At 39.2% G+C, this 7,118-nt stretch overlaps 1 pseudogene; it reads right to left on the reverse strand.

The window, feature by feature from the left end:
- Positions 1-3,550: 3,550 nt before the first annotated feature.
- On the reverse strand, positions 3,551-4,455 carry LOC110150349 (olfactory receptor 4A15-like; annotated as a pseudogene).
- Positions 4,456-7,118: the final 2,663 nt, after the last annotated feature.

The raw sequence follows: 7,118 nt of genomic DNA on the forward strand, positions 1-7,118 counted from the left end.
GGCAGAAGGGTTGAGAGAATTCTCTAATGTCTCTTCATAACAATTTCATGACCTAGTCATTACGCAAAGGGCGCACCTCCAAATACTCCCACATTAAATAGGATTTAACTTATACTTTCAGAGAGGGACAAAAACTTTAAGTCTATGGCAACATCCAAAAGTGAAGAAATAAATTACATATGTTTGAAAGAATCTTTTGATGAAGGTGAAAGAGGAAAGTGAAAAAGCTGGCTTAAAGCTCAACATTCAAAAAAAGAAAGAAAAATCATGACATTCTGTTACATCACTTCAAAGCAAATAAATGGGGAAACAGTGACAGACTTTATTTTCTTGGGCTCCAAAATCACTGCAAACAATGACTGTAGTCATGAAATTAAAAGACACTTGCTCCTTGAAAGAATAGCTATGACAAACATAGACGGCACATTGAAAAGCTCATTTATTACTCTGCTGATAAAGCTCTGTATAATCAAAACTATGATTTTTATTAGTCATGTACAGACATGAGAGTTGGACCATAAAGAAGGGTGAGCACTATGGAAAACAGTGTGGAGATTTCTTAAAAAGCTGGAAATAGAACTGCCATATGACCCAGCAATCCCACTTCTGGGCATACACACCAAGGAAACCAGATCTGAAAGAGCCACATGCACCCCAATGTTCATCGCAGCACTGTTTATAATAGCCAGGACATGGAAGCAACCCAGATGCCCATCAGCAGACGAATGGATGAGGAAGCTGTGGTACATATACACCATGGAATACTATTCAGCCATTAAAAAGAATTCATTTGAATCAGTTCTAATGAGATGGATGAAACTGGAGCCCATTATACAGAGCGAAGTAAGCCAGAAAGATAAAGAACATTACAGTATACTAACGCATATATATGGACTTTAGAAAGATGGTAGCAATAACCCTATATGCAAAACAGAAAAAGAGACTCAGATGTATGGAACAGACTTGTGGACTCTGGGAGAAGGAGAGGGTGGGATGTTTCAGGAGAACAGCATTGAAACATGTATATTATCTAGGGTGAAACGGATAACCAGCTCAGGTTGGGTACATGAGACAAGTGCTCGGGCCTGGTGCACTGGGAAGACCCAGAGGGATCGGGTGGAGAGGGAGGTGGGAGGGGGGACTGGGATGGGGAGTACATGTAAATCCATGGCTAATTCATATCAATGTATAACAAAAACTACTGTAATGATGTAAAGTAATTAGCCTCCAACTAATAAAAATTAAAAAAAAAAAAAAAAAAAAGAAGGGTGAGCACCAAAGAACTGATGCTTTCAAACTGTAGTGTCGGAGAAGACTCCTGAGAGTCCCTTGGACTGCGAGGAGATCCAACCAGTCCATCCGAAAGGAAATCAGTCCTCAATATTCATTGGAAGGACTGATGCTGAAGCTGAAACTCCCATACTTTGGCCACCAGATGCAAAAAACTGACTCATCGGAAAAGAACCTGATGCTGGGAAAGATTGAAGGCAGGAGGAGAAGGGATGACAGAGGACGAGATGGTTGGATGGCATCACCAACTCAATGGACATAAATTTGAGCAAGCTCTGGGAGTCAGTGATGGACAGGGTGTCCTGGCATGCTGTGGTCCATAGAGTTGCAAAGAATTGGACACGGTTTAGTGACTGAACAATAACAAGAAACCCAAATACTTGATTTTATTTGGTCAATAGCATTGTTTTGTGAAGACTTTCAGATAAAATAAACTCCATGTAAATGGGATAAAAATCAGGATACGAGGTTGCTTATACACTGATTTACTAGTGAAAAGCACACACTTCACCGTATCGTTGCTGCTGCTGCTGCTCGTGTCCGACCCAGTGCGACCCCATAGACGGCAGCCCACCAGGCTCCCCCATCCCTGGGATTCTCCAGGCAAGAACACCGGAGTGGGTTGCCATTTCCTTCTCCAATGCGTGAAAGTGAAAAGTGAAAGTGAAGTCGCTCAGTCGTGTCCGACTCTTCGTGACCCCGTGGACTGCAGCCCATCAGGCTCCTCCATCCATGGGATTTTCCAGGCAAGAGTCCTGGAGTGGGGTGCCATTGCCTTCTCTGGCACCGTATCGTTAGGTCCTCATAAATCTAGGTTGAATAAAGGAGGCAGAATAATAAGGTTCTTTTATCACATGCTTCTGACCATACTCAGTTCAGTTCAGTTCAGTCGCTCAGTCGTGTCCGACTCTTTGCGACCCCATGAATCGCAGCACACCAGGCCTCCCTGTCCATCACCAACTCCTGGAGTTTACTCAAACCCATGTCCATCAAGTCGGTGATGCCATCCAGCCATCTCATCCTCTGGCATCCCCTTCTCCTCCTGCCCCCAATCCCTCCCAGCATCAGGGTCTTTTCCAATGAGTGGACTCTTCGCATGAGGTGGCCAAAATATTGGAGTACATACTAGAGGCAGATAATATTTTCTTTCAAGCCTGATTCAGAGAAAGATTTTATGAATGCTGTTTCTGTCAAATAAAACAATATACCCTGGCTTCTTTATTACTTAGTAATCTGTGTTTCATTAATAAGAGTGATAAGAATGACATATCTTGTCAGCATCTTTCTTAACAGTGGTATCACCCAAAATATCTGGTGTCAAGTTCTGTAGTGCATATATGAAAGTCATGGATCATAGAATATGATAAATTTACACATGGAAGGCTGAGCCTGAATCTCGAAGGTTATGGACCCACCATATGCAAAAAAGGAAAAGAGAATATTGGGGGAAAAAATCAGAGGTTTTTTTCCCAGGTATTTTAAACTATCTGGGAAAGTGAGTGGCTCATTTTCAAGAAAATGTAACTCCAAACAAAGATGTTAAACTTGAGGAAATAATATGACTACCCAACTGAAAAATAAGTAAGATTTGGTTATTTTTTGGCATAAAACAGTTCCTTCAGGTTATTTTTACAAACATAGTATCCTTATTAATACTACAACTCTGAAACATTCCCTAATCTTACCATGCTAAAGCAAAAGAAAAATAATATATATAAAGTATCTTCAGATACTTGTGTGTGGTGGGACAAACCAAAATTTTGTCATATATTTAAAAAACTTTTTTTCTGAAATCTGTAATGAGCTCTATTAATTCTGAAAAAGATTGTATTGTTTAAGAGAGAAAAATGGTAAAACATTCCCCTGATTAAATAAATTTACAGTATTAGTTTTAGCTTAACTCACCATATAAAACATATAGCTGTAATCTCAATAAAGATATTTATACCCTAAAAGTATACATATTTCCACAAGAAATTGTGGAAATCATAAAAATGTATTTCAAGCTAAATATATAATTTGAACTAAGATAATATGAAAGCATTATATATATATATATATGTGTGTGTGTGTGTGTGTGTGTATGTATGTATGTATGTATATATATTATGACCACTGGACCTATTTAAATAAAAAAATCTTTTTCATCACAACCAAGTTATTCAATCTAAGGAGACATTTACTACAGTTAAAAAAAATCACAAGTAACTTTCCTGGGAAAGAGCATTTATTCAAGAAAAAGATATATTCCCTTGCTGCCTCATTTTCTTTTTCTGATCCAGAGCTTTTTCATGGCATTTTTCATCTCTCCATTTCTCAGAGTATAGATTAGAGGGTTCAACATAGGGGTGATAATGGTGTAAAACACTTTCAAGGATTTATCAATGGGTGAAGTGGAAGGAGGTCTCACATACAGAAAAATACAGGGCACGAAGAAGAGGACCACCACAGTGATGGGGGGCCACAGGCGGACAAGGCTTTGCGCCTCCCCTCCTGACTGAGACCCTTCAGGGAGCGTAGGATGACCCGTAGGAGAGGAGCAAGAGCGTGAAGAGGACCACGCAGATGACCCTGTCATCGGCCAGCACCGTGAGGGCAATAATGTGGGTGTCAGCGCATGCGAGTTTTAACAAGGGGTACCTGTCACAGACGAAGTGGTCAGTGACACTGGGGCCACAGAAGGGAAGGTTGTAAACAAAGAGAATATGAACTACAGCGTGTACACACCCACCAACCCAGGGCAAGAGCAGCAGCAGAACACACACTCGCTGATTCACGGTTGCGAGGGTTTGCAGACGGCCACGTGGCGGTCGCAGGCCATGACCACCAGGAGTAAAATCTCAGCACCACCAGAAAAGTGCTCTGTGAGAAGCTGGGTCATGCAAGCTCGGAATGAAATGGTCTTCTCCTCATAGAGCAAGTCTGCAATCATATTTGGGGTGACCGTAGTAGAATAAACAGCATCCATAAATGATAAGTAGCCGAGAAAGGAGTACATGGGGACATCGAGGGTTGCGCTGAACACCACAGTCAGGGCAACGAGTAGGTGCCGACCACTGTCGCGGTGTAGGTGGGCGAGAACACGACTAATAATGTTTCCTGACCCTGGACACTCTGAGTGAGCCCCGAGAGGACAAGCTCAGTTACACTGTTCCTTTCTTCCATAGGTGCTTCTAAATGTTCTTTCAGAGCTCAGGCAAAACTGCCTGCAAATATAATTAGTATTAATATGACTGACTTCTTCACATCTTAAGATAATTTGTTCAGTCATTGAACAAATAATCTGATTTATTATGTTCTGGTATTTTTCAGATATTATAATACAAGGCATATCAAAATGTTGTCCCTAAACTCGGCACTCTTACAGACTAACGGGAAGGCAAGTAATTAGCGACATATGTGGGTAAAGGACTCAATATTAAAGAAATGAGTTGCCACAACTAGCTTTCCTTCTGGAAGTTAATTAAATTGTACATAAGCTAATATCTTATACAAAAATAAAAATTGATTGAAGGTTTAATAAGAAGGTAAAGCAAGATTTACTTCATATTTATTTTCCAGTTTTTAAAAAAGAAAGTTACTTTCTACACTATAGGAGTGGAACAATCTTCTTAACCAATCATTAAATCCCCAAATGGACATATTTGACAATTTCAAATTATTTAAAGAATGTAGGAAATGCTACCAAAACACAAATAGACAAAGTTAGCTTGAAGAAAGACTTACATGTTAGAGGATATGCACAGAGTTAGTATCTAAAATTGAAAAAGATCTCCAAGCAATTAAGTAATAAAAAATAAAATTATAAAATAAATTAAAATATTAACTAACAATTAAAGAAATAATACCCCTGAAAGACCAACAAACATATAATATGATGCTGAAGTTCACCTGTAGACAGAAAATCAGTTCTTGAAGTCACAATTCTCTTACCACAGTATTTGCTTGAGTTTTTGAAAATTAAATCAGTCAAGGTCTGCAGGTGCTAACTCATTTTTGTGTATTTTCTAACAGATTAGCAGGCTGTGTTTAGAGAACTTATAAATTGAAACTACGATCAGATTTACAAATATCTGCTCATGAAAATATCCTCAAGTCATTACTCTTGAGAATAATTTCTAAGTATACTTTATCTTTGAGTAGGATAACTTATTCCAGATTATTAGAATATGAAATTATCCAAAAGGAATACCATAGTCAGTCTTCACATGCTAAATAATCACAAAGGATTCCTAGCATGGTTGATTAAGAAAATTGCAAAGGAAAACTTCAAAGATTAATTCTCATCCCATCAAGCGCTCTTGCAAAATGTAAAATCTCATTCAGAATTTTGTCTCTAAACACACTTCTTGGGTCACCTGCATAAGGAGAGCTCCATTCAGTCCATGTTCTGGGCTCTGGTACCTTCTTTCTTGTCCTCCATGCACTGATGCCTTCTTTGGGAACATGGGAAGAAAGATATAGGCAGCATCACTAGACCTTGAACTGGTCCCATGTGACCAACTCTCCATGCTTTCAGGAAAACTGATTCATCTCAGTCATTCATCTCAATTCATTTCAAATTGTTAGGATTTTCAAAATGAATATGAATGCCCTTTTACCTAAGGAACTCTGAATCTTGACTGTGAAAAGAGAATACAAATTTTCACTGTTGGCAGGATTTATCCTGATAACAAACAAATGGTAAATCAACATTTTAATCAGAGAGAGAGAAAGAAAACAAATTGTATAAGAATTTGCTGTTTGTGTTTTATAACAATGGAAGTAAAATTGTGAAATAACCTTTGTGACATTTTGATTCTGAATCACTTATCCTGTCCTATCTTCATGCAGTGTTGATGAACTTTGTGTTTCCTGAAGGATGGAGAATAATTTCACATATATACATTATCATGTTTTGAGTCCATCATTTCAATTTGAGAAGAAACGTCTCATGAAATTACTGCTCCAGACACCTCAAGTCAGGGCAAAGGACTGTACATACTTCATCTACCTTTAAGTTCAGCAGATACAATGGATAAAGCATTCAATTGGTGCATCTCCATGGATGAGTCTCAGCTAATTAAATTCATTGGGACCTTAATCATAATTTTGCAGGTAGCCTCCTTATCTCCAGAGATGTCACCAGAATAATCACTGTTAGCATGACTTATAGATACCTGTCCTCTGGGGGAAAACCATAGGAAACAGCTTGAGGTCATATCACCAAAATGCAAAAGTTCAGTCTGGGCAGAAACGAAATTAATAATAAATTTCCTATTTAAATCCTGTCTTTCAAATAAGCAAATATTTTTTAATTTTAAGCTTTATCTTTGAAGATGATACCCAAATTGATTTCCAAATGTTATGAATATCAATTTCAGAGCAAGTCATTTAATGTTTATTTCAAATGCAGATAAAGGTTGTCACATAATTTCAGACAGGCAAGTTGATAGAATCTGTGCAAGTATCAGAGTGGGGAAAGAGAAACTATCTGTGGGACTAGTCCATTCATCTCAGAACGCTCATGGGACATTCACCAAAGTAGAAATACCCTAGGCCAGTGGTCTCCAACCTTTTTGGCACCAGCCTGGCACCAGGGACCGGTTTCATGGAAGACAATTTTTCCATAGACTGTTGGTGGAAGGCAGGGGAAAGGATGGTTTCTGGGTGATTGAAGCACATGACATCTGTTGCACTCCTGGGAGCATCTGATGCTCCCACTGAGCTGACAGGAGGTGGGGCTCAAGTGGTCGTGTCAGTGACGGGCAGCAGCAGCAAGTACAGGTGAATTTCTGCTCAGCCGCCTGCCACTCACCTCCTGCCGTGAGGCCTGGTTTCTACCAAGC

This window comes from Odocoileus virginianus, chromosome 10 (assembly GCF_023699985.2).
Source record: "Odocoileus virginianus isolate 20LAN1187 ecotype Illinois chromosome 10, Ovbor_1.2, whole genome shotgun sequence".
Classification (NCBI taxonomy): Eukaryota; Metazoa; Chordata; class Mammalia; order Artiodactyla; family Cervidae; genus Odocoileus; species Odocoileus virginianus.